The sequence below is a fragment of the Petaurus breviceps genome, unplaced genomic scaffold, assembly GCF_028583685.1.
Source record: "Petaurus breviceps papuanus isolate PSGF00001 unplaced genomic scaffold, PetGlider_PUasm1.0 175, whole genome shotgun sequence".
Lineage (NCBI taxonomy): Eukaryota > Metazoa > Chordata > Mammalia > Diprotodontia > Petauridae > Petaurus > Petaurus breviceps.
The window spans coordinates 22,941,450-22,968,746 of NW_027185764.1; the positions used below are offsets into that span (position 1 = coordinate 22,941,450).

At 38.7% G+C, this 27,297-nt stretch overlaps 1 long non-coding RNA gene across 1 annotated transcript in view; it reads right to left on the reverse strand.

Moving 5' to 3' along the window:
* Positions 1-6,544: 6,544 nt before the first annotated feature.
* Positions 6,545-27,297, reverse strand: part of LOC138159066 (uncharacterized) — a 151,709-nt gene continuing 130,956 nt past the window's right edge. Inside the window, exons 2-3 of the long non-coding RNA XR_011167794.1 lie at positions 8,513-8,743; positions 6,545-7,318 (exon numbers count right to left, since the gene is read on the reverse strand). This is a non-coding gene — a long non-coding RNA (uncharacterized lncRNA). The remainder of the gene's footprint in view (positions 7,319-8,512; positions 8,744-27,297) is intronic.

Below are 27,297 nucleotides of genomic sequence, written 5' to 3' on the forward strand. Positions count from 1 at the left end.
GATAGATAGATAGATAGATAGATAGATAGATAGATAGATAGATAGATAGATAGATAGATAGATAGATGACAGACAGATACAAACAGGCAGATGGATGGATGGATGGATGGATGGATGGATGGATGGATGGATGGATGGATGGACGGATGGAAAGATAGAGACAAGACAGACAGATAGACAGACAGACAGACAGATAGATAGATAGATATACACATAATGCGTGTTTGTAAAGTGCGTGTGACAGCATGGTGTAGTGAATAGAAAATGAATCTTAAAATTAGAATACTTACCTGGGTTCAAGCCCCACTTCTAACACATACTGATTGTGTGACCCTGAGTAAGTCATTTAACTTCTCAGTTCACTCCTCCTCCTAATACTTTAATCCCTTCCCCTTTCTCCCCAACTCTCTAAATTGTAGAGTAACTATCAATCTGTCATAGAAGGAGTTTCCCCATATCACTAAAATTACAGGTCTTTTCTGCAAATTTTACAAGATTAACTCAACTGGAAAAATTTGTTCTTGCCCATCTATGGGCCAATCAAAATTTACTCCTTTCGAACTCTCATAATTAGATTGTGTTCAACTGATGTCTCAGATGAATAAAACAAAGTTTAAAAGAAACCAAGATTAATCTTACAAAGAGAACATTCTGCCTATGTTTTTATGATGTTCAGACATTCCATTTGGATTGGCTTTGTGTTGTAAAACAGGACGTGAAAATAGTCCACGCTTCTTCCATGCAATATAATTTTAGCACCAAGGTAAATCAGAGTGAAATTTGTTGATGAGGGAGGAGCGCTTAAAAATGTCAACAGAGCCTGTGTATTGCACAGGGACTACTGTGAAATGTGTAGGTTTGCAACTATGTGCTCTGTTTATGTGGATGCCTGGCAGCATTCTTTAAAAAATTATCAACTGGTACATTTTTCTTTTAATTGTGAGAGCATCTGTTTCAGTGAATGTCCTCTTGGAAAACTTATCCTCACAAAGATGTGCAGATTTTTCTTTACCACATCATATATTTCTATAGCAATATCCCCCAGCAATTAACAGCTTTACATGTCACAGATCTACACTATAAATAAACTGAAACTCTGCACCAATAAAGAGAGAAATCCTGGAAGCTGGCGTGATTTTCTCACCTCCAAGCGAGATAAAAGTCTTATTAGACTGCCCCCAGATAGGTGCCAGAAGGAAAGAAGGAGACTGGAGGTCTGAAGGTGAGTTAAGACTTGTACCTGATGAATTCTCATTTGCTATCAGAGGGCATTCTTGCTGGCAAACAAGTAACATGGAAAAACAGAGTGAGGTTAAACTACCATCTTCCATCTCGCTCTAAGAAAAGACAAATACACAGCTCTGATCAAAAGGTGTGTCATCTAAAACTTTCTCCTTTTTTTTCTCAGCTAATATTCTCTTTGGCTTAAAAATAATTTTTCAGACCTAAGGGCTTTCTTCTCTGAAGTAGCAACACAACAGAATAGAATGCTTATTCTGTTCTCAAGAAGAAATGGAACATGCTGAGATCATCTGAATTTCATTCCTGACAAACATGGGACCTGGAGCCAGTCTCTTAGGTTTTGGCTTCTACAAGGCCTAACACAGAGATAAAAACTGAAAACTTAAGTCTGAGCACCGGATTCCAGCATTATGTAACCAAATAATCTAGATGTTTGGTTTTCTTTTTTAAATCAGAATGTCTAGGCAGGTATATCTGTAAATGCCCCAAATCTAAACCATTGACTTCAAGGCCAGTTCAAGTATAAGATTAGAGCAAAATGAAGTGGTCATAGACCATCTACCAGGTAACAAAAAGAAACTTATTTAGACATAGCAAGGAGGGGAAGGGAGGAGGAAGGAAACAAACCTTTATTAAGCACTTACTATAATCTCTTGTGGCATTTTAAAAGGTTCTAGAGACACAATTTCTAGGTAATTTAGTTATTATTTAAAACGTCAGTATTTTAAGAAAAGGATGGTTATTTGACCATCTCTCTCTCTCTTAGACCAAAGACCATCATGGTGGTGGGCTCACAGCTTGGCTTCTATGCCCATTGGAAGAGGGGTGTTCCCAAGGGTGGTGATCAACTCTGATTGGTTAACAATTAATGAGGGAATGAATATTACAATGAGGGGTGGACCTGAACTTTGATTATGTCATTTACTTCTTTTTTTGTTTGTTTGGGTTTTTTTAGGGCAATTGGAGTTAAGTGACTTACCCAAGGTCACACAGCTAGTAAGTTTAGTTAAGTGTCTGAGGCTGAATTTGAACTCAGGTCCTCCTGACTCCAGGGTTGGTACTTTATCCACTGTGCCACCTAGCCACCCCTGTCATTTACTTCTAAGTTAGCCCTAGCCTGGGATAATCTATTCAAAGAATTTATTCCCAACCAATCCCTCTACCACTCTCCCCCCACCCCTAGTCTACCCCACCTGGGTGGGGTCTGAATAGAAGGGAAAGTTAGCTCAAACTTCAGAGACTGAAGTCTCAAAATGAGAATAAAAGAAAAAGGGGGAAATCTGAATCTCCCCAAATCATTGGTTATTAATAATCATTTCTCTCACTCTTTACAAATATTATCTCATAGCATAGAAAGTACATTAAGCAAGGATAAAACATTGGTTAAAAGAGATGGGGTCCCTCTAAATCCCAGACAGAAACTCTTCTGATTATTTGTGTGACAACTCCCATAGTAGTGAGACATCCACCAAGTCTGAGGGACACTGATTTCTCAAGAAACAGTATCTTCTAAGTGTTTAGATAACCAGATTTAAGTGTTACCATCCTTGGGACATCTTCCTTGACTTTTAGAAGGGGAAAAAAAGCCTAGACCTACATGTTGGAGACCCCAGTCAGTATTACTCCTACCATGCCCTCTAAATCTATTGAAACTGCAAGATGCATGGTGCTGGCTCAATTAACTTCTTCATAGAACACAGATTGTGGGATATCCACTAATCTTAAACTGAATGCAAATTGACTAGATTAAACAAAGAGTTTATCCGTTTTGTTGTGGAAAAAGATGCTTTGAAAATTTTGAAGGAATGATAAAAACTAACTCAAGAAGTTGTTTTGATTTGTTTGTTATTTTTTTATTTGGGGGTTATTTGTTTTCTCTGGTATAAAAAATGGAATGTTCAACCAATGAAATAACCTTGAAACCTCAAGCACTGTCTTCATGGCCTGTAAGAAGCCATTAACATATATTTCAAATTCCTATTTATCAATATAGGAACTTTACAACTTACTCTAAAAATAAGATAGAACTCAAGAAACTTAATCATTGAGCTCAGGCTATAGACATTTAGACCGTAACTCAACCAAAAAGAATGCAAATTTTTTTTAAATAACAGATCCTTTTATGCAAGGCAAAGATGGCTTTAATGAATGTCTTTAATGAATTGCGTTACTTGAGGCAGGAGGGGTATACTTTGAAGACTACCCTCATTTGGATGTGATAGCCCTTCAGTTCTGCATACCAATCACTGCTCACATCTCCACACTCTTCACGCTGGCCTCAGATTCATGTAAGCAGTGTTCCATGTTACCGGCCTATCGTACTTTCTGAGATTTATAAAGCTGATTTGGGTCTTGGGTAAAGTCCCTGCCCTTTATTGCAGTGATTTCTTTCTTCTATTATTAAAGAAACTGACAGTCTATATTTGTTTCTCCTTCCTTGCTTCTAGGGACATTTGCCCACTATATGTGTATCATTTACTGTATCTTTTGCGATGCTCAATTGCTCTATCCATTTTGGTCCTGGGAACCAGCCAGTTTGCTTCCAATTTATCTGAACCAAGAGCATGTGATCTTATGCCCCTGGTCTAAAAGAAATCAGGCAGTGGCTTGGAAAATTTAATTCGCTCTATTTCTCTTTTGTGTTGGAACCGTGTGCTTTTGGGAAGCTCAGAAGTGCTGACTAGGAGTCAAGGAGATCCAAGAATCTAGTGTTATTTTCCCCAAGATGTCTTTTTCTTTCCCCTTTATTGATTGTTCCTGTGACCCATAAAAAGGGCGGGTAGAGAATAAACATATGGCTGTGGGGGTGTATTTGTTTTATTGTTCAGATAGTCTGAAGCACAAGTGGACAAGCCAACAGCAAACTTGAAGTTAATAGCTTCTAAAAATCTTAACTCAGAAGCACAGTAAAGTTGCTTGGAGAGTGGGAGAGGGAGTCCTGAAAAGAGACAGAAGTGTGGTTTGATAGAAAGAAAGCTGAATCTGGGGTGAGGTGATCTGGTTTCAAGTCAGCTTCACTGGTGTGACAATGACAAAATAACTGGGGCCTCAGTTTCCTCATCTGTAAAATGAATGTGATACTGGAGCTACCTGCCTCCTAGAACTGTCATAAGGAAAGTGGTTTGTGAACCTTTTAAAAGGAGCATTCTATAAATGATTTAAAGAAACACTGAGTCAGGAGACATGACTGTAGGGATAATGGAATATAGGAAATTCCCCATCCATTAATAGGCCTATATGACCACGTGTTCCCTTTTTTCTTTGGAACAGGGGCTGTGTTCCCAGATCTAAAGGTATGCAAGTATTTCGATCATGGATGGCTTGCTTCTTTGAGCTCCAGCAAAGCTGGGACCCGTCCAGAATCACATAGAGCCCATATATTGCCTTGGGGGAGGAGCTTGCTTAGGGGAAAGCTTGCTTAAGGAGAGGCTTGCTTACAGGAAAGCTATCACACCTTTTGGTACTGAGTCAATTAGGCCCAGAGTCACCTGGGTTGTGATGCCTTCTGGCTCTAAGCCGATTAGTTGAAAACTATACCTACTGGGAGGCTGGTATTTTACTTTGGGGCTCACTCATGGGAAGAATGTTTCTTTGTGATTTCGCCAGACAAGACTCTGGGTAGTCGTTGTTAAGGAACACCCCCCCACCCCCTCCACCCCCTGGCTTTGTGAACCCAGATGCTGATGCTCCCTAGACCAGTTGGAACCCTGTCTATTGGATTCTTTCTATTTATCTGTCTGCAGATAATTAAATTAGTCAATTTATTTCTTTATCATAAATTAATATAATTATAAAAGTATAAATAAAATATGAATAAAATAAAAACATAAATAAATTTAATTAATTAATCTAACTTAATTAAAGTTAGATTGCTGACCCCTTTGAAGCTGTCTTTCCTTTAGAAAAGCAAATCAGAATCTGCGCTAGCAGCCCTCCTGTGTGCTGGTGTTATTGGTCTTACCTCCACAGCAGCTGCAAGTATCATAAAAAGATACAAATGAGTTCAAATCCTGTCTCAGGCACAGTACCTGTGTGAACTTAGGCAGGTTTCTCATATGTAAAGTTGATTATTTGGACCAACTTTAAATCTACAATTCTATGAGAGAACCTCTGGCTCTCCAGTACCTAAAAAAGAGCCCAGTATTTCCCTCTCCTTCCTTAGTCATCTCTTTTAGCCATCTCTGGACCCTCTGGGTTAAAGCTCTGACACATACTGACTGTATGACCCTGGGTATATCACTGAAAAACATGAGTTCCCCCAGGCAGCTCTCTCATACTATAAATGCCAGAATAACTGATGATTTACTTTGGTACAAGAAGTTTCCTTACCTGGAAGCTGCCTACACAGATGGATTCGTAGATCCAGACCAAGAAAGCAAAATGTGCCAGACATTGGACCAGGCCTTAGAGAAACAAAGCACTTGAGGAACTTACTTTTCATTCTTCTGGACCTGGTACATAGTAGGCCAATGCCTGTTGACTGTACATACACACACAGATAAATATATATATTTGTTTGTGTATATGTATATTATATATGTGTATATCTGTATATAGTAATTCACCTTAGTGTGAATTACTTTAATCATATTATATTTACATATATATAGACACACACACATATATATATACTCTCATTTATATGCATATATGTAATATGACTATTAACTAAATATATATGTATATATACACGTGTATGTGTGTGTGAACAATCATTTTTTGGAAAATGTTTGGGGAAAAAATGTCCTTTACTATATACAGAGGTTCCAAAACTTTTTGGCCTACTTCCCCCTTTAAAAAAAAATTTACTTAGTATCCCTCCCAAAATGTACTTTCTTTAACCTTTTAACTTTTTTTGAACTTTGTTCACTTCCAAAAAATACAAAATATATTTTTAAAAAGACACATCTTAAATTTCATAATTCATTGTATATTTGTGGGGGTTTTCCTGCATTGAAATTTTGATGATGCGATATGGCATCATGTAACTATAGTAGTATCATATTGTACACAAGTACACATGTACATACTCCTGCCAATGTATGCTGGACTTCCTAACAATGTGCTACGGGCTCACTCACCAACACTTGCTTGTTAAGACCTGTCAGCAAACTTGACCATTGATAGAGTATAACTTGCATTTTGTGTGTTTATTTGGGAAATAGTGTAATCACTATAACTTTAACTCTATTATACAACAGATGAAACATGTGCGAATGGTTTTTCAAATTTTCTTATCTTTTCTTCTTTCCTTATACTTCCACTGCCCACTTATTTTTATTCAACACCCCCCAGGTATACCCTAGGCTACTGCCACCCCTACCACCACCACCCTCCATCGTTCCAGTGCCCCCAAGGGCGCAGGATCATCCACTTTGGGCATCTATTCCTATATAGCTCTCTAGATTCATGAAATCAAAGGCCTGATGAGGCACAAAGAGAGAACTGAGGATGACTCCAAAGTTTCTAACTTGGAAAGGTACCCTGGACAAAAACAGAGTATTTGGGAAGTGGTGTGTTTCAGGGGGAAGATAATAAGTTCTGTTTTGGATATGATGAGTTTAAGATGTCTATGGGTCACTTGATGTGCAGCACACCTTCATGGCTACTTCCCACCTCCTCTCTTTGGTTTACAGGCCCAGGAAAGTCACTCCTTCATGTGCTTAAGTGTCCTGGGGGTGACTCATCCTACTGATCCTCACAAGCCCTCACCATCGTGCTTTCTATTTAACAATCACCCAGTAGACTTAATTAGCACCTAGCAAAGGCATTATAAGAACAGCAGTTATAAAATACTTCACCCAGTCTTAGAGCTCACTCTCCCACAAATACCCAAGAATTCACATGAAGAGTGGTCTCCAACTTAGAGCACAATGGTATCGAGGTGCACATGGAGCGAAGACAACTCACAGTCACTGGTGCTGCCAGGCCTGGAAGTGTTTTCTCCTTTTGGGCACGCTGAGTCTTCTCTACTCTACAGTTAAGGACAAGGACTCTTCTCTACTTAACTCGCCATTGCCAAGGGTCATATTCTTCCAAGTCTTCACCTTCTTCTGGAGGCTCTCTCTTTATCTGTCTGCATGCTGAGGACAATGTCTCTTATCAGGCTAATAGCTTCCCTACCAAGCCATGTGGTACATGTGGAGGGGGGAGGAGAAATAAATCCCCCACACACCCATTTCCCTGCAGGGGTCGCTTCCATAAGCAGCTCTTATAATCTCTCCTACTCCCAGATTTTGGACTGGGTGTATGCTGGGTGTCTGCTTTGAGCTCTTAGGTCTTATCTATTTTAAAGTCCCCTTCTTGACTTAATCAGAAAGGTGTTCAGACTTGATAAAGAAATCACAACTTAGACACAACTTTAACAGTTAGTTTAACACCTCATTAACACTTTATGATTATATTCTGGTTCCTCTATAATTAGATCAGCTAAGTTGTGGGGTGCATGCATGTATGGGTGAGTGTGTGTGTGTGAGTATAGTGGGGAGAGTCACCTACCCCCTCCCTTACAAGTAAGCAAATCCAGCAAGGAGCCAAAGATAGGAGACTGGAACTCAGGAGAAAGATGAGGGTTGGATATACAGATGTGGTAGTTAGTTGAATAAAGCTGATCCATGGGAGCTGATGAAATCATTGTATAATCATGGCTCATAATGACTTAATACCTACTTCCCCAACCTCCAGAGTATATATTTGTTTTCCAGCAGGGGCATTTGATGCCATAATAATTAAATATAACAAGTGCTTAATAAATAATGGTTGAATGAATGGTTCAAAGGAGTGAGAAATTTGGGTATTGCATATATATAAATAATAAAAAATCAGATAGGATGCAGAGACATTTTTATTTTAGCTTTGGAATCCAAATTTTGTCTATGCTGTAGTCAGGGATGAAAATTTGATTTCTAGTCTTAATAAAATGTTATCTGGTGCAACAGAAGCCACTGAGCAAGCAGCCCTTTGTCCCAGCATTTGTGAAGCCAGATTGGAATTTACATATGAAGTATTGAAGACTCACAAAGGAGGGCAGTCTTAGGTCTGCATTAATAATAGATGAGACCCTGGATACACTGCACAGAAACCCCAGGCTGCACAAAACTGCTTCCTCCCTCCCTCCCTTTCCCCCTCCCATACAGCAGCCATAACCAGAGTATTGGTGAGCGAAGGGAAAATAGCAACAATCCTCTGAGAAAAGAAGGACTGCATGGAGGAAGAAATAGAACTGAGGAAAGATTTTAGCCAAGTGCAGCTTGCTCATAAAAAAGGATACTGATGGGAATGTCCATCACCCATCCTACTGGCAATGAGCTTTCCACGGGAGGAAGCTGGGTTAAAGACAAGGGCCCAAAACCTGATGCTTTCCTAAATTCCATTCCTGGCATTATCAATGGCTTCCTGCCCAGGACGTAGCTCTGCTGAGGCCTCTGAACTTGCCTGTCTGGGAAACAGAGAAGATGCAGCCTCTTCTTCAGAGAACAACTGAGTGAATGAACAGCATCTCCTAAAACACATAAATAAATAAATAAATGAAAAGTAAGTAAATAAATGAATGAATAAATAAATAAATAAATAATTTAAAAAGGAGAGCTCTTGAGAGTGCCATCCACTTTGGAGCATAGATTTAGAGCTGAAAGGAACCTTAGTGGTCATCTAATCCAAAACCCTCATTTTACAAATGAGGAAAACCAAGAGAGAGGCTAAATGCACTGAGTCATACAGGTAATAATGTTGTTTTCAGTCGTGTTCAATTCTTCACGACCCCATTTGGGATTTTCTTGGCAAAGACACTGGTTTGCCATTTCCTTCTCAGGTTCATTTTACAGATGAGGAAACTGAGGCAAACAGCATGAAGTGACTTGCCCAGGGTCACACAGCCAGATTTGAATTCAGGAAGATAAGACTTCCTGATTCCAGGCCTGGATACCTAGCTGCCTTTGCAGAGGCAGAGCTAAAATTTTAACTCATACCCTTTGGCTCCAAAATTGTCACTGTTTCCATTGAATTATATTGCTTCCCATTCTGGAGTAGAAGGATTGGCCAACAGGAAATCTATGAGGGAGGCAGTTTGTGTTGTAAGTAGCCACAACTCATATTTGTATAGTTGTTTATGGTTTTGAGAGTACTTTCACATACATTATGGTAGATGACCCTTACAGTAAGACTGTGGGATAAGCAAAACAGGTATTGCTATCGCCATTTTACAGAAGAAACCTCAGAAAGGTTAAGTAATTTATACTCAAGGTCACACAGTTGAGATATAATGAAGCTGGGCTTGGAATTAAGGTCATTGGATTTAGGAACCAAAACTCTTTTCATTGCATTCTGCTGCCCTCTTACCTTCACCACCTCCTAGGACACCAGTGCCTTACTGCCCCCTTGCTATAATAAGGCATTCCTTTGCCCTCACTTCTTCCTGAATAGAATTTCATTAACCTAACCTCTTGAACCCACAAAGTCCATTCTGAGAATAGATAATAGGATTACTTATTCTGAGTAGCATCTCCTCAGGATCCAGCTAACAGATTTTTCAAGAGTAGGCTGGTAAATGTTTAACAATCAGCTATATGGAAAAAAAATGAACGCACAACACACTTTTAAGGTTAACTGGCATTACTAACATTTTCTCCATCACTTTCCTAAGTCTAGATAATCAACAAGACAATAAAGTAAGCCCTGATTTGTAACACTTGGCAATTTCTGAGGTGTAAATCATCACACTGAAAATTTAACAATCACCTCTCTGGAGCCTGTACAAGCTGATTTAAGCACAACACTGAATTTAATCTAAAAAAAATAAACCAACAACTTCCTTTCCAATTCCACTATAAACCACCCCAATTTCAATCTTCATCACCTGTCCTCTGAATGTTTATCATAACCTATCATATCTCTCCTCTATAATCCATCCTTCAAACAAAAACTAAAGTATTTTTTTTCCTGAGACTGGGTCTCCCCGTCTCTCCCAGGCTGGAAGTACAAGGATCACTCTTCGCAATCCAATCCCACCACTAATCATCTCAGGAGTTTTGACCTGTGGCTACTTGCCCCTCCCTAAACAATTCTAGGGGCCCACCACATTGATGCCAAGCTTAGTGTGAACACTTGATCAGCATATCCCCATGTAGTCCAGAACTCCCAAACTCAAGAGAACCAGGAGTCAGCTTCCCCAGACAGCCTTAAAGTTTACAGGTATGGGCTACCACAGGGGCCAAGGTAATCTCAAATGCACAGTTCTAAACTTGGCACCTTCCCAGTTCAAAAATGTTCAGTGACTGTCCACTGTCAGCCAAAATAATTTTTTTTAAAGTAGAGACTCCTTGTTCTGCCACTTAAGGCCCTAAATTATGGAATCTAGCTGCAACACACCTTCCTAGCCTGATTTTTCACAGTTCCACTTTCTAAGTTCCCAGTATAAACTATACAATTCACTATTCTGTCTTCTATTGTTCTCTTCCACTTCTGCTCCTTTGCTAACACTAGCCCCCAGGACTGAAATAGACCCCCCCCCACCATGAACTCAATCTTTTGTGATCCATCTCTCTGTTCAAGGGTCCACTTGGGGCTACCTTTAGTCTGCAAAGCCTTCTGTAATGAGCCCAACTGCAAGCAACCTACACTTCTCATCTTCTCATAGCACTTTGTCTCAGCCTCTCCTTTGTCATTAGAACATTCTGACTCATGTGGCAGTTGTTTGTGAATAATTTTTAACCTCTCCTATTAGATTGTAAGTTCTTTATGTCGTTTTTGTATCCCTAGCTGTTCAAGAGAGCATCTTAGCGTAGGTACCAAATCAATGTTTGTTGGAATTTAAACTAATTCTTGCTAGTACATTAGCTTCTAACTAATATATTGCTGCTTCCCCAGAGAAGGAGTATAAAAATGTGCCTCCTTCTCTTCCTTGCAAAGATTAGGATTATGAATGTAGAGTACTATCAATATACACTGTTGAATTTGGTTGATGTCAGAGAAATGGAGGGGTCACACAAACACATGCACACAAATACACAAAAACTCATACATGAGAAATTTTAAAAAGAAAAAGTTTTCTACAGGTAATTATGAAAATGCAGAAGATAAAACAAGGTCACAGAAAAAAAGAACACTGGCATGGTCTCAGCCCTGACATTAATTTACCACATAAGTAAGCAACCTTCTATGTCTTTCTAAAAGGATGGAATTGGACAAGGAAGCTGAAAAACTTCTACATTCACACCAAATTTAGAAATGTCCAGTGGGAAAGGTAAATTCAGCTGGGATTCTCACTCATGTAAAGATAGCAGGGTTGAAAGAAAATAAATAAAGAGACCTATTTTTCTTGGATGAGGAGGGATTAGGGGCTAGGGAATGGGACTAGACCAGTGATTTATTAGTACAAGAAACTATCTAGTGAGGAAAAGTCCCCCCATTAATATGTTCTCTGGGATTTATAGCCTTAGTGGGGCAAGAGGTGCCTAGGAAAAGGGTACTTTCTTGTGCATGGTCACTAAAAGAGAGCTGCAGTGTCATGCCAAAGGCAAATTTCAAAGAGCAAAAGGTCCAAGATGTTTCTTGACTCTGGGTGCTACAAAGGACAGAATGGACAATCACGTGAGAATGTGTTTTACCCAACAGAAGAGTTTGTAGCCTCAGGTTTAACAATTTGGGTTGTCTCCTTTTTTAATATATACAGACTGACATAAATCCTCTATATATAAATCAGAAAATGAATGGTTCAAGGGGGTGTTCCCTTGATCACAGCAGCAATAATTTATTCATGGTCCCATGCCACTCACACTTCCATTTCTACTCTAGAGATCCTAACTAAAAGTTTGGGCTTTCCCTTCCTCTACTTCAGTGCCTTCTTCCCCTCTTGACCTTGCCTTCTTTGCTCCATACTTTGCCACCTCCTTGCTTTGACTCTCTGTTGCATCCACTACCCATTGAACAATAGCTGGCTGACCAAGAGGATGGTGTGGAACCGAGGGTAAACAAAGATAATCACAGAATTAGAAAGGACCTGAGAAGTCTTCCTATCCCAGAACCAGAAACCCGGAAAAAGGAAGTGATTTGCCCAAGTGAGCCAGTGACAGACCTAGTAGTAAGATGATAGGATCACAGATGCAGAGCTGAAAGGGACTTTAGGAGATCATCTAGCCCAACATTCTCATTTAACAGATAAGGAAACTGAGGCCAAGAGCCAGGACTTGGAGTCAGGAAGATAAGAATTCAAACCCTGCCTCAGACATTTACCAGTTAATTACAGTGTCTGGTACATAGTTAACACTTAATAGGTGCTGGTTGATTAACTGGTCAAGTATTTCTCCACCTCTTCTGCTACACTCCTTCTCCACCTGGTTGTCGTTGTTCAGCTGTTTTTCAGTTGTGTCCACTTCTTCATGAGCCCATTTGGGATTTTCTTGGCAAATTTAGTTGGAGTGGTTTGTCATTTTCTTCTCCAGCTCATTTTGCAGATGAGGAAACTGAGGCAGAGTTAAGTGACTTGCCCAGGGTCACACAGCTAGTAAGTGTCTGAGGCCAGATTTGAATTCAGGAAAATGAGCCTTCCTAACTCCAGGACAGTGCTCCATCCACAGTGTCACCTTCAACTGATTAGAGACCAATAAATATTTATTGGCTAGATGACAGATTATAGAGTATGAGTCTTTATGGCTCAGGTAGGCTGTGAGAAGTAAGTACAAATGTCAAGGGATTCTGGAAAGGAAGCAACATTGGCTGTAAGGTAGAAGCTAAGAGACAAAGGATGAAGCTAAAGAACAAAAAACAGCACTCTAAGTAAGACAAGATTCATTCTCATAGGGCCAGTAGAAAAAGTAAGGAGAGGGAGGAGAAAAGTATGGGCAGTGGTACCATTTCTGCTGTCTTAAAGGTCATTCATTCAACAACCCCTCCGGCTGATACTCTCCCCTAGACATCACAAAACACCACAGTTTTCACAGTACAGAGAAAATATGTCATGAGAGATCAGCAGTTTAGATTGCCCAGACAGTCATCACACCATTTTATTCAAATTGGCTATTTTCAATGGTGTACACACATACCTAAGTCTCCTTTAAAGACAATGAATGAAATTATTAAATAGTGATTTGATTACAAGGTCTTGATAGTTTTCTTTCTGTCTTCCAACTTATGGCTTTTATTAGTAGCAGAGGAAACAAACCTTCAGAGTATGATACCTTGGAAGTGTGTTGGATTTAAAGTCAAAGGAACTGTTTCGAAACCCAGCTCTGCCACTTACTAGCTGTATGATCTTGGGCAAGTCTGAGCCTCAGTTTACTCTCCTGTAAAATAAGGGATTTGGACTCAAGGTCCCTTCCAGCTCTAAATCTATATTCCTATGACTTGTAAAAACAATAATAGCAATAATACTAAGTACAGTACTTTTAACTTTTTTTTCCCCAAAATATTTTTGATCCATTATCTCCTTTGATCCCTGTGAGATATATGAGACCAAAATTATTCTCCTTACTTGAGAGATAAGGAAGTCAGAAGGGGAGGGCTATTCAAAAATAGATAGGTTAACCCTCTCTGAAAGATCTGTGGAAAGTGCTTAATAGAGATTTGGTAAGGAAGGGTGGGAGAGAGAAAGGCACTGTCTTTCAAGTACAGCTCATACATCCTTTGTCTCAAAAGAAGTCAGTCTCCTTTGACAGTAAATTATTTTTTCTTCCCTAAGAACCAAGGGGGTTTTCTTCAAAGGACAAACAGAAAAGTCTGGGACTCAATCTTCTGCTTTACAAGGACATAAATTCTCCTTGCTAGTTTTCTTTTCCTCCTCCCCCTGAGTTGCAGAGTATTCTTGGCCATTTATTATTCATCATTATTACGATGGCACATCCAGCCAACTAATCCAACATCTTGCAGTGACATCAATTTTTTTTTTCTTAAATGCACAGCATGTTGGAATTTCTTTTGACAAACCCAAATGCTCTGGCGGTCTCCATACCAACATTATATTTCCCCAAACATGCATTATCTGTTTTAAACTTTAATGGAGACCACAGAAGAGATCTTTTCAGAAATAATCAAAGTCTCAATATATCACTGATCATTTAGCACTTTGCAGGATAAATGAGGATGTAAATGAAACTGTCTGCTCTTTCTGCATCATAAGGGGAAATACAAGAAGTCTGATTTGAAGACTCTAGTGATTTTCCTCTGGGACAGCAAGGGAGAAAAACTTCCTTCTGCTCTGGCCCCGTTTCACAGAGATAGCCTGACTCACAGCCGCCCTGAGGGAACCCTTCAGTGACCCAGGAAGTTGCAGTTCCCAGCAGCCCTTTCAAAACACTGACCTTTTTTAAGCACATAAAAAGGCTGACTCCCAGGGGCAAGTCAAGGAGGGCCCTCAGCAAAATGAAAAAGTAGATTAAAAGTTCCTTTGGGAACCCAATCACCTATTGTATCCTCTCCTTATTCGCCTCCCTTCCCCTACCGTCAGCACTCAGATCCCGCTACTGCCCCCTTGGTGCCCAGGGCTCCTCGTTTCTGCAATGGGGAGCAATGCCCTGTACTCTGAGCCTTTGTCACTTTCTCCATTACCAGCATCAAAACTTACTTGTCCTGTGTCTTCTTCAGGACTCTGCTCTCTCTTAGCTAATCTTGATTTGTGGTCAACCATGAGTATTTATTAAGCACTTACAACATGGTCCCTGCTTCAAGGAGTATACATTCCAATGGGGAAGACTATATGTGTGTGTGTGTGTGTATTTTATGTAATTGTATTGGTCAACATTTGTCTACAATTGCTATTTTAGCTACCTGGTCACCATGTTTGTTTTCTGTGCCATGGGCTTAATCACTGGGAGTCTACAGAACATGGCTGTACTTATTTAAAGCAAGGTTATCATATTTTCTCATGAGAAAAAATTTGTAATACAGAATTCCAGAAAAATAAATATAAGAATGTTGTACAGTAAATTCTCAATTAAATTTTCCAAAGGCATGTTGTCAACTGCAATGAGAAGGAGAGCCTTCCTGGGCCCCGAGAGTCACATGGAGCTACAGGGGAAGCAACAAGGAAATAATCATATATATACATATATATACACACGTGTATATACATATACATATGTATACATGTCTGTATACATATATACACATATAGATGGAAAATTGATCAAATTATGTAAAGGTTGTAATGAATGATAAGGATAGGGGCTGGATCTTTGATTTCATTAGTATATGGAACTCCAGGCTAAGGAAATTCCCTCTTTCAATGCAGGGGAACCACAACTTCCAAATTCAATTAAATTCAATTCGGTAAAGATTTATTAAGCACCTACCATGTGCCTGGAAGGGCAGCTAGATGGCTCAGTGGATAAAGCACTGGGCCTGGAGTCATGAACAACTAAGTTCAAATCTGGCCTCACATACTAGCTATGTGACCCTGGCCAAGTTATTTAACCTCTGTTTGCCTTTTTCCACTGAAGAAGAAATGGCAAACCACTCCAATATCTTTGCCAAGAAAACCACATGAATAGTATGGTTCCTGGGGTCAGGAATGGTTAGACATGACTGATAACTGAACAACAGCATGTTCGAGGTATTGTGCTAAGTGCTAGGTTCAGTGACTTGACCAGGGTCACACAGTTACAACGTGTTAGAGATAGGATAGGAAGATTTATAGTCACTCTATCTGAGTGAAATTTAATTGAAAGAAACCTCAGAGGTCACTGAGTCCAACATCATTCACCTTACAGATGAAGAAACTAAGTCCCAGAGAGATGAAATTAAGTGTCCAGAGTGACACAATTGATATGGCTAAGACAGGATTCAAACTTAAGTCTTCCAGAATCCAACTCCAGCCAGCTAGCCATTATATGGCACTGTCTCTTCAACAGGGTCCTGCTCCTTTGAAAACATTTGTGAAGTCAGAGATCAGACAGAAGTGGAAAAGAAGAATTAGCTTTAATAAAAGGAGGTCCCTAGTCTGACCCACAAAAGAAGGATTTTTTAACTTGGGGTTCGTGAATTTTTTTATTTTTATAACTCTTTCAATATAATTGATTTCCTAGTATTGCCTAGGTATTTTATTTTATGCACTTATAAACATTCTTTTGAAAGAGGATGAATAGGCTTCACTTGACTTCCAAAATCAATTCAAAAAAAAAAATTAAGAATCCCTACTCTAGAGCTAAAATTTTGGAAGAATTATATCTTCTTGGGTCCTCTTCTATAGTGGTCAAGACTCTGCCCAAACACAGAGAAAGGTCTGCCTTAGCAGAGGGTTCCGGTCTTGCTTGAAAGCAGGGCCTGATACTGCCAGAGGCCAGAAAAAAAATCACTACAATAAGAAGGAAGCCTTCCTGGGCCCTAAGGGTCACATGGAACTACAGGGGAAGCGACAAGGAAATAATCAATACTGGCAACATAAGCTGGAGTATCAGAGGAAAGAGCCTGACTGTGATAAAAAGGTCTTGTTCAAATTTGTGGTATATGATTATGATGGAATATTATTGTGCTACAAGAAATGACAAGCAGAATGGTTTCAGAAAAACCTGGAAAGATTTCCATGATCTTGTGCAAAGTAATCTGACCAGAACCAAAACGTTGTACTCAATAAGAGCAATATTGTATGATGAGGAACGGTGAATGATTTAGCTATTCTCAGCAACATAATGATCCAATATAATCCCAAAGGATTTATAATGAAGCATACTGTCTTCTTCCAAAGAAAGAATTGATGGTGTCTGAATAAAGTCCGAAGCATACTATTCTTCCTTCCTTCCTTCCTTTCTTCCTTCCTTCCTTCTTTCCTTCCTTCCTTCCTTCCTTCCTTCCTTCCTTCCTTCCCTCCTTCCTTCCTTTCTTTTTTTCTTTCTTCCTTCCTTTCTTTTTCTTTCTTTCTTTTTTCTTCCTTGCCTTCTTTCTTTCTTTCTTTCTTTCTTTCTTTCTTTCTTTCTTTCTTTCCTTCCTTCTCTTTCAATTCTTATACAAAACTACTAATATGGAAGTGTTTTACATGATTGTACATGTATCACCTATATCAGATTGTTTACTGTCTCAGGGAAGGGGGAGGTGGGAAGAGGGATAGAATTTGGAACACAAAATGTTTAAAATGTTTGAAAATTGTTTTAACATGTAATTGGGGAAAAAAATAAAATATTTTTAAAAAGAAAAAAGGTCTTGCTCACAAGGCTGTGAGCAAATCCAGGCTGTGCCACATACTCCTGGGTAAGTCTTTTAATCTCTTCAAGTCTATAAAATGGGAGGGATGGAACAGACTCCATGGCCTCTAAGACCTCTTCCACATCTATATGTCCCTAACTGGAGATGTGAGTGAATATTTATATAGAGAAGCACTATTGTGCTGTGTTAAAGACTTGGGATCAGGCCCTTAGACACTTAATAGATATATGTTGGTAAGTCGCTTAAAGCTTTTTGAGACTCATTTTTCTTCAACTATAAAATGATATGATAAAAATAGCGTCTATTTAATATGGAGGTGGGGGAGCAGCTAGCTGGTGCAGTGTCTAGAGCACCAAGCCTGGAGTTAGCAAGATTCATGTTCATGAGTTCAAATATGGCTTCAGATACTTGCTAGGTATAAGACCCTGGGCAAGTCATTAACCCTGTTTGCCTCAGTTTCCTCATCTGGAAAATGAACTGAATAAGGAAATGGCAAACCACTCCAGGATCTTTGCCAAGAAAACCCCAAATGGGTTCACAAAGAGTCTGACATCTGAACAACAATCTAATGGGGGAGGGGAGATATACTATGAAGATCAAGTTACCTTTTATATACATATAATATATGTAAATTTCTATATAAATGTAAGCTATTTATTATCTTTACAAATCCTTAGGTCAGGGTTCTTTAATGGAGAATGTCTTTTCTCAGTAGCTTCTTTTAAGTTTCATTTTCCTTTCTTTGTTCTTTCAGTACTGTTTTCCCTGTTTGACTTTGTGAATGTTTGCTTCCAAAGGGAACTGGTGTCAGAATACTGGGCTCTGATGAGCTGAGTGATTTTCCCAGACATAAACTACAGAAGCAAGAAATCCCCCCAAGAGTGGTTCTATACTATATGTTGATACTCCCTGACATAAATTCTACATAACATTCATTATTTTACAAATACGGGTTGTTTCTAATCCCCCAAATTCCTACCTTATTCACAAGACTTGACTCCAAAGACTTTTGCTTTTTTTTTTTTCAAAAAATCAAATCTTCCCTCAAAAAATGACTATTTGACACCACTGAAGTATTGAAAAGAATGTGCCACTGTCACCAAATGCACTGACATTTTAGGCAAAAATAGCATCATTTGGAATAAATCTATGACTACTAAGATAATGACATTGTCCTGATTGACGAGTGCTTCCATGGCCATAGCCATTGTCTTGATTGCTTCCCTGACGCACCACGAAGCCTTTCCTGGACACCTTTGCACAACCTCTCTCCCACTCTCCAGTTTGGAAATCATAATCATAATCAGGTTAAGATTATACTCCTGCCCTGTGGCTCCCCTCCATACCCTACCTGGGACACTACAAACCAAAATACCTCTCCTTGGTCGCCATCCTCTTATATGTTAAGTCACATTTATTAAGCACTTATTATGTGCTAGACACTAGAAAGTGAGGGAAATACAAATACAAGCAGGGAGAGAGTACTTGCCCGCAGGAAGCTTACATTCTAATGGGAGAAGACAACATATAAAAGGCAGCTGAGATGGTGGTGGGGAAGATATCCTATTAAAAAAAAAGTCTGGGACAGTCAGAATTTCAGCCTGGAGAAGGATGAAGACATGGATAGCATGGGACACCTTTTCAAAATGGGGGTTCTAGAAGGAACAAGTCAATCAGAGGCAGGAACCTCCAGGGTAGAGGGTACTTACAATGTGTGAAGTCCAATGTGTGAACTTCGGTGGGTAGAGAGGTTTCTAGGAAAATGTTGAAAAACTTAGGGGAGGAGAGTCAGCAGTATAGCCTGGAAAGGAATACACTGTTTCCCCCTTTTAGAATTTTAGTCTTTTTGTCTTTATTTAGCTTTATAAATTCTGTTCTGTTTGTTTTAAAAAAAAAATCTGTTATGTTACTTTTGTAGTCATACTAAGTAAGTCAGTTTAGAAATTCAATTCAAAACATTTCTTGAAATCCTACAATGTGTTAAGTGCTAAAAGAGATATAAAATGAATATGTAGTCTCATACCTCAAGAAGCTTATGGGCTATTAAGAGAGATAGGACATATGGACAAGTAAATATAACACAAAGTTAAATAGGAACAGACAAATGATATACCATGAAATTCAGAGGACCATAGAATCACTGGAAAAGACTTTCACATAGATATCCCCTAACCCAAGGGTTCTTCATCTTATTTGTGTCATAGACCTTTTGACAAGCCAATGAAACCCATGGATCCCTTCTCAGAAGAATGTTTTTAAATGAATGAAATAAAATGCATAGGATAACAAAAGAAAACAATTCTATGGAAATACAGCTATTAACATATTAAACATATTAAAATTAAGCTACTAAATACATTAAAATATGCTTTAAGAATGAGTTCATAGGTTAAGAACCCCAGGTTAAGAATCCTTGGTCTAATCTAACTCACTCCTTCCACAGATGAGGAAATTGAGACTAGAAAAGTTAAGTGACTTGCCCAAGGATACAGAACTAGTAAAGGGTATTCAAATCCTGGTTCTTTGATTCTAAATACAGGGGATCAGGGAAGGCTTCCTGGAGGAAATGGCATTTGAGCTGGGCCTTTAAGGATGGCTTAGAATTAACATTGACACTTTGGCATATCCACAAAAACCTTACACCATTGTCTCTTAATGGTGCAGAAGTGATTCTGGGTTCTCAAAGACCAGTGGAATACAAACTCTGGTAAGTTCAAATTGGAAAGGTCTCAAATATGGAGTGGCCAAACAAGATCCTTGCTTGCTCTCTGAGGACCAGTCTAACTAAATATGGGAAGTTATTGCCCGATAGTCAACATGAAGGTAAAGAATTGTTTTGCCCAAAATAACTCACAAAATGGGCAAAAATACAAAATGGACCCCAGTTCCATTCAGTGTCCTTTTGCTTCCATTGCGACAAATGGAGTACGAAAAAATGGTCCAAGGGTATTAAAAATTACTTAGTTCTTTAATCACCCATAAACAGTAACTGCTAATATGCTTTTTAGTATTTGTATTGCCAGTGCAAAGCACAGTATCTGGCACGTTGATTGTTGAATGAATAAATTGATGAATGAAAAGGAAATTGACTATATCTTAGCAGATAGAAAACACATAGCTACAAACACAGAAGTAATTTCAGAATCATCATGAGCAGACAGATGGTTGATTAGAACAAAATAAAATACAAAATTGAGGAGAGGGCAATGACAACAGAATCCCAAACTCCAAACTTATCTGTTGGCTCCAAAAAAAATGGACAGAAAGGGAAGACATTAAATTAATACTACTTTTTAGAAAAGTTAATCAGTTGCAAAACAATTACCAGAAAAAAAAGTATAGCTATCACCTCAGCTGACAAATATTTAATCTTCTTGCCAAGTAAAGAGATGTAGCAGCCAAAGACAATGAAATTTTGCAATTCAAGCTCATTAGCAAAATATTGTGGAGGAGGATGAGGAAGATGTAAGACTTTAAACCGTATGGCTGTAAAAATTGTCAAAAAGCTTTCGAAGGAAATAAATAAACCTATAGTGAGATCCAGGTAAACCAGATCATACTGAGCACATCTATAGATGAAATTAAGAAAATGCCAACAAAAAAATGCCAAGTAGAACAGATCTGCCAGGGTTTCTAGAACAGTCTATTCTCACTGGCAATGATAATAGAACCACTACATTTTACTCTACCACCTCAATATCCAACATATTATTTGAGGAGGTGAAAGCAGTACATAGGAAGATGAAGTTGAGATGAACAGATGGACCTGACCAAAAATATAGAAAAGAAATACACACTGAGGGCTAGGCATTTTAAAGGGACTCAGTAGTTAATTTTCAAGATGTCTCAGAGAGATCAAGATTCCAGAAAAATGGCAAAGATCATAAACAATACTTCCAGCCCAATAATAATAAGTAAGTAAGACAACATTAAGGGTTACTAAACCATGCATCTTTTTTCATACTTCCAGGAAATATTTTTGAGAATGATCATAAGAAGTATTCTCAATGAAGATATAAAACAAAAGAGATTCTACTTCGTAGCTAAGTTTCTCCTTTAGCCACATACTTCTGGCCATATATTTGAGATATAGAGAATCTAAGATATCCCTATCATTTAAGCAAACAGCTTAGAGTCATAGGATCAGAGATTAGATTTGGAAGAATTTTCATCAAATCGTTTCATCAAAGAATGAAAGAACTAGACCCAAAATGATTTACCCGATTTACAAACATAGCTCATATATAGTAAATAGTAAAAAACTGGGATTCAAACCAGCTTTGTTCAATAAAACAAAATGCAGCCTTGAAGGAACGCATCAAACAAGACGTCTCCCACATATACGATAAAATTATGCCAGAATCTATAACAGATGCAAATGCAGAAATAACTTTAACAACCTACTAAGTAATGACTTTCAAGCACACTGTTAAACAGGGAGAAATATAATCAGTGGTGTCTAAAAAGGTGCCCTGTGTACATTCCAAACAAAAGAAGGCTTCTTTATTGATTGTAAGATTTTCTAAATGATCCTCTTCAAAGATAATACAGTACTGATTGCATCAATTGTAGAAACACTACAAACGGTGAAATCCATAGCATTGTGAAAAAAAAAATTGAGTCACATTGGAAAAATAAAATGTACATTGCTGGTACTATGACATGAAGTTATCTAGATGGCCTGTTGAGTAAGAACTTAGTACATCAAGATACGTGTGTGTTTGTGTGAGTGTGTGTAAAATATACTGTAGTTGGACATTGAAATGGGTCCAGGGTTAAGAAGAAAGAAGAGGCTGAAATAGATGGCATTTGGGAAATTGCACAGTACATTGATCCTAAACTACTCACTGTCACAAAAACCCATTTCTCTTCAATATCAGTATTCTACCCATGATACTACATAGCCGTTGTGGATCATAGCACACCATAATTTTAGAATCAAAACCACAGGTAACCCAAAGAAATAGAAATGCATAATGTGGGTAGAAGCAGGCTTCAGTCTGTTAACCAACAATGACTTACATGGTTGAAATTGGATAAAAAATGACTTTAAAGAGTTAGGAAGAATTAGAAACCAAGAGTGACAGCCTGATAGCTAAATTGGTGCCCTTAAGATACAACAAGAACTGAAAAAAGATCTTTAGCATGTTGGATGAATCCTCTAGAAAGGATTTAGGGGGGAGGGGGGAAATGAATAAGAATCATACAGGTTGAAAGGACACGGGTGTATCTTTATGTGCATTAGTAGAGGAGTAGAGGAGACACCCCTACCCAGGAAATAAGGAACTGTAGATCTTTAGAATATTAAAACAGGAAGGAGCCCTAAAGATCATCCACCCCAACGCTGTTCCTCATTTTAATGGTGATGAATCTGAGGCTCAGAGAGAAGTGTCTTGTTCGATATTACACAGGTATTAACCAGGTTTTAAACTCATCTTCTGAAATTAAATCCATTACTCTTTTCATGAAACCTTGACTTCTTCTACTAGACTCAATTATCATTCAGTACTTCACTAAAGAATAGCTTTCCTTTCTCATTTCAAGACTTTCTATCCCCTACGAGACTTCTAAGTTACTCCAAGTCTCTGCTTAGACTTGGCCCTTTTTCTACTGAAATTTTGAAACAAAATAGAATAAATACAGTTTTACAATGGTTCCATCAAGGGAATTTCAGCTGAGGTGAACAATATAAGTAAAGTAACAGAGAGGTTGGAATGAAAAAGTGAATGAGGAGAGGAGGAGAAACAAGAAAGAGTTGTGAAGAGCTTAAACTTGGCAGGAAAGAGAGAGACATGAATTTTTTTAAACAGGAAGTGACATGATAAGAGATTGTTTCATTAACCCTATCAATCATAGGATAGTAGAGAATATTTGTTTTTTTACTTTGTATATGTAGCTTAATAAATCATTGTTGAAGTGAATTTATAGATAAGAAAACAAGGAGTTAAATGGCTTTCCCAGTGTCAAACAACAAGTAAGTGTCAGAGCTAAGACAGCTCCAGAGGTCTCCTGACCCCTGGTAGAATTCACTTTCCTCTGCTTTGCACTATCTCTTTCAAGGGAAATTAGTCTAGTAGTAATACCCAGAATGAGCTGGAGAATTGAAAGATTAAAGTCATGGGACGGCAAGCTAAGAGACTTGTAATCAATCAAATGTGAGGTAATAAAGGTTTGGACTGGGATGTGGTCATGGGAATGGAAAGAAGAACCTAATAGAAAAGACATTTTGAAGGGAATATGTATAGCATTTGATAACTCACTGCAAATGGAGGATAATTAATTTCTAGTGTACCTTTCAGCAGTCACTTCATTCTCTGGGCCTTGGTTTCCTGATTATAAAATGAGGGGCTTCAATTAGATGGCTTCTGAGGTCTCCTCTGCCTCTAAGTCTATGAAATTACAAAATATGATAAAATAATTCAAAGATTACTAAAGTTGTCAGCTTGTCAAAGTAGTAGTGTGATTAACAGAGAAATTAACATTAGGAGGAAAGGTAGCTTTGGAGGGAAAAGAATTCCTTTGCAGACATGGTGAGTTGGGGATAACCATGGCATATCAAAGTAGGTGAAATGAAAGTGATGGGGGTGGGACAGAATTGGAGACTGAGATTTAGGAGTCATCAGAAATGATAGTAAGTTACTTGAGAATGAATTAGGTCTCTCAAGAAAAGAATATAGAGAAAGAAGGAGAAGTCAAGGATCGACCTTTGTTGAGTGTATAAAATTATGTTACTGGGAAAGAAAAGGGCCAGTGAAGAAGTCAGGGGGCATCATAGGAGAACCAGAATACTGGAGGATTATAGAAAAACCAGCGATAAAAGAGTTTCACAAATGAATAAATGGTGAAGAGTGTAATTCAACAGGGAGATCAAGAAAGTCAAGGATAAGAAAGTAACTATTGTATTTGGCTAGATGAAGGTCATTGAAGAGCTTTGAAAGTCTAGTTTTCAGGACAATGAAAGCTAGATTGCAAGAAGAAAGAAAGAAAAATTACCAAATGAGGGAAGATCTCTGTATACATAATCTAATATATATTAAACTCCCAGAATTGGGCAGTTGATGAGATGACAAGCACAGCTGAAATTCTGTTTTATTTCCAAAGCCTATTGTCATTCACAAAAATACTTTTAACAGTAACAAAGTGTAGAGTGTGATTTTGGTGACCCCTGTACAAGCTTTCCAGGCTTCCCTTAAGGTCCCAATAAAAATTTCATTTTCTATGAGAAGCCTTTCCTAATCCCCCTTTATGCTGGTGCCTTGCCTTAATTGATTACTTCCCATTGTCCTGTATATATTTCATTTGCACATAGTTGTTTACATATTGTCTCCTCCCTTAGATTATGAGCTCCTTGAGAACAGGGACTGTCTCTTGCCTGTGTTCCTATCCCTAGGACCTGGCATACAGTAGGCACTTAATAAATGCTAATCAACTAACAATAATTTTTATTTTCCTCATAGAATTTGGGTAACAAGGTATAATAAATTATAATATTACTGTTTAGAAATAACATGATTGAAACCAACTAACATTTCCTATGTGTGGTTTTTTTTTAATTCAGACACTTAAAAATCATGAATTAATATAAGTGTAGTGCAGTAGAAGGGAGGCTGGATTTAGAATTAAAGGACCTGGTTCCTAGCTTCACCTCAGTTACATGCTTCCTGTGTGACATGGGCAAATCACTTTTTATCATATCTCAAAGATGGAGTTGAATTTTGTGGTCTCTGAGGTCCCTGCCAACTTTCAGGGCCTCTTTTTGCAATATTAGAACAGTTTGGCCCTCATCTGCCCAAATGTCTATATGTGTTCGTATATATGCAAACAACTGCAGCAACTTCCCTTCCTTTCCTGTGGTTTTCTTTTCCTTCCTTCATCCCCTTCTCCAATGATATGCAAAGAGAAAGAAAGAGAATCCCTTCTCCCTTACTCTGTGACCCCATCCAAATTGGCCTTCTCTGTTCCTCACACTTGATACCCCACTCCTTTCTCCATGTCTTTACATTAGGGTCTGTCATGTCTGGAATGAATTCTCTCCTCACTTCTCCCAGTGGAATTCATCTTTTCCTTCAAGATACAATTCACTTTATATATCCAGGGTTTCATAGACCCCTTCTTTGTATAGACTTCCGGAGGATCCAGGAACTTGGATGGGAAAATAATTATCTATTTGTTTTCATTAACCTCTAACTCAGGAGTTCATAATCTGGGGTCCACAAACTTTTTTTAAAAAATTCTTTTTAGGGGCGGCTAGGTAGCGCAGTGAGTAAATCACTGGTCCCAGAATCAGGAGGACCTGAGTTCAGTTCCTGCCTCAACACTTTACACCCACACAAAAGAAATAGTCATGTAACCTTGGGCAAGTTACTTAATCCCAATTGCCCTCCAAAAAAAAATACATTTTGAAAATAGTTTTTCAATATAATTGGTTTCTTTTGTATTTCTATGTATTTTATTTTATGTATTTAAAACATTCTTTGGAGAAGAGGTCCATAGGCTTTTCTGGATTGCCAATGGAGTCCATGCCACAAAAATGGCTGAGAATCCCTGGACTGGATGAAACCTTCTAAATTCTCTCATTGACAGTGCTCTCCCTCTCAAACTATCTCTTATTTAACCACATTGTGTTTATTATTTGTATTTATTCTCTTTACACGTATGCTGTATTTACTTACATGTGTACTTTTTGTCTCTCCTTTTAGGATGTCAGTTTCTTGAGAAAAAGGATAATTTCATTCTTTTTATCTGCACCCCCAGAGCCTAGTCAGTCTTAAGCACCTGTGCCTGATACATAATAGATGCTTAATAAATTATTGTTGATTAATCAGTTAATTGAATTGGAAAGGAATAGAAGCAGTAGAACAGAAACCCATGTCCTGATACTTCTGTCTGACCCCACACTATTCTTTCCCTCAGTGTTCCCAGGGCTCTTTCTTTCATATCACAGCCTTTGCCTCCTTATTCCCCCAACTTCCTAAAGGGACCCCATCCTTTCTCCTTCTCACTCCATCTCATATAACCTCTGCCCCACATCCTCTCTCACACCCCTCATCCCTTGCCCTTCTCAGGAGATAGAGACTCTGTCCAGACCAGTAAAAGCTACCAACAGAATTTTGAACCTGGAGGAACCCCCCACTGCAAGGGCTACATTGAGAGGAAATTTGTTGTTGTCCACTCATTTCAGTCATGTCCAACTCTGTGTGACCCCATTTGAGATTTTCTTGGCAAAGATGCTGTAATGGTTTTGCCCTTTCCTTCTCCAGCTCATTTTACAGATGAGGAAACTGAGGCAAACAGGGTTAAATGACTGGCCCAGGGTCACACAGCTAGTATCTAAGGCCAGATTTGAACTCAGGAAGATGAGTCTTCCTGACCCCCCAATCCAGCACTCTATCCACTGTGCCACCAAGGTTCCTGGCATCTAGAGTTGGAGCGCTGAACCTATACAGACCCGTATAGCTGAACCTATGTATGGTACACATAAATGTTAGGTGCTCTGATATCATTAGCAGAGGCAACACAAAGTAGTGCACAGTATGCTAAACTTAGGGTTAGACAAACCTGGGTCCAAATCTTGCCTCGGATACTTAGCTGGTGAGGCATGGGGCAGGCCTCATTTTCTTCATCTATAAAATGAGGGAGTTGGTGTCTAAGGCTCCTTCTAACTCTCAATCTGTGATTCTATAATTACTATATTTGGGGTGCTTGTTATGGGTTAGGTTCAGTGGGAAATGTGATGGCTATGGAAAAAAAGTCTTGGGTTTGAATCCCATTTCTGCCACTGAGTGACCTTGGGCAAGTCACATGGTGTAATAAAGAATGCTGGATTTAGAGCCATAGAATGACTTAGGTTCCAATCCCAACTCTGTGACTTGCTAACTGTGTGACCTCAGGTAAGTCACTTATATTTCTAGGCCTGTTTACTCATCT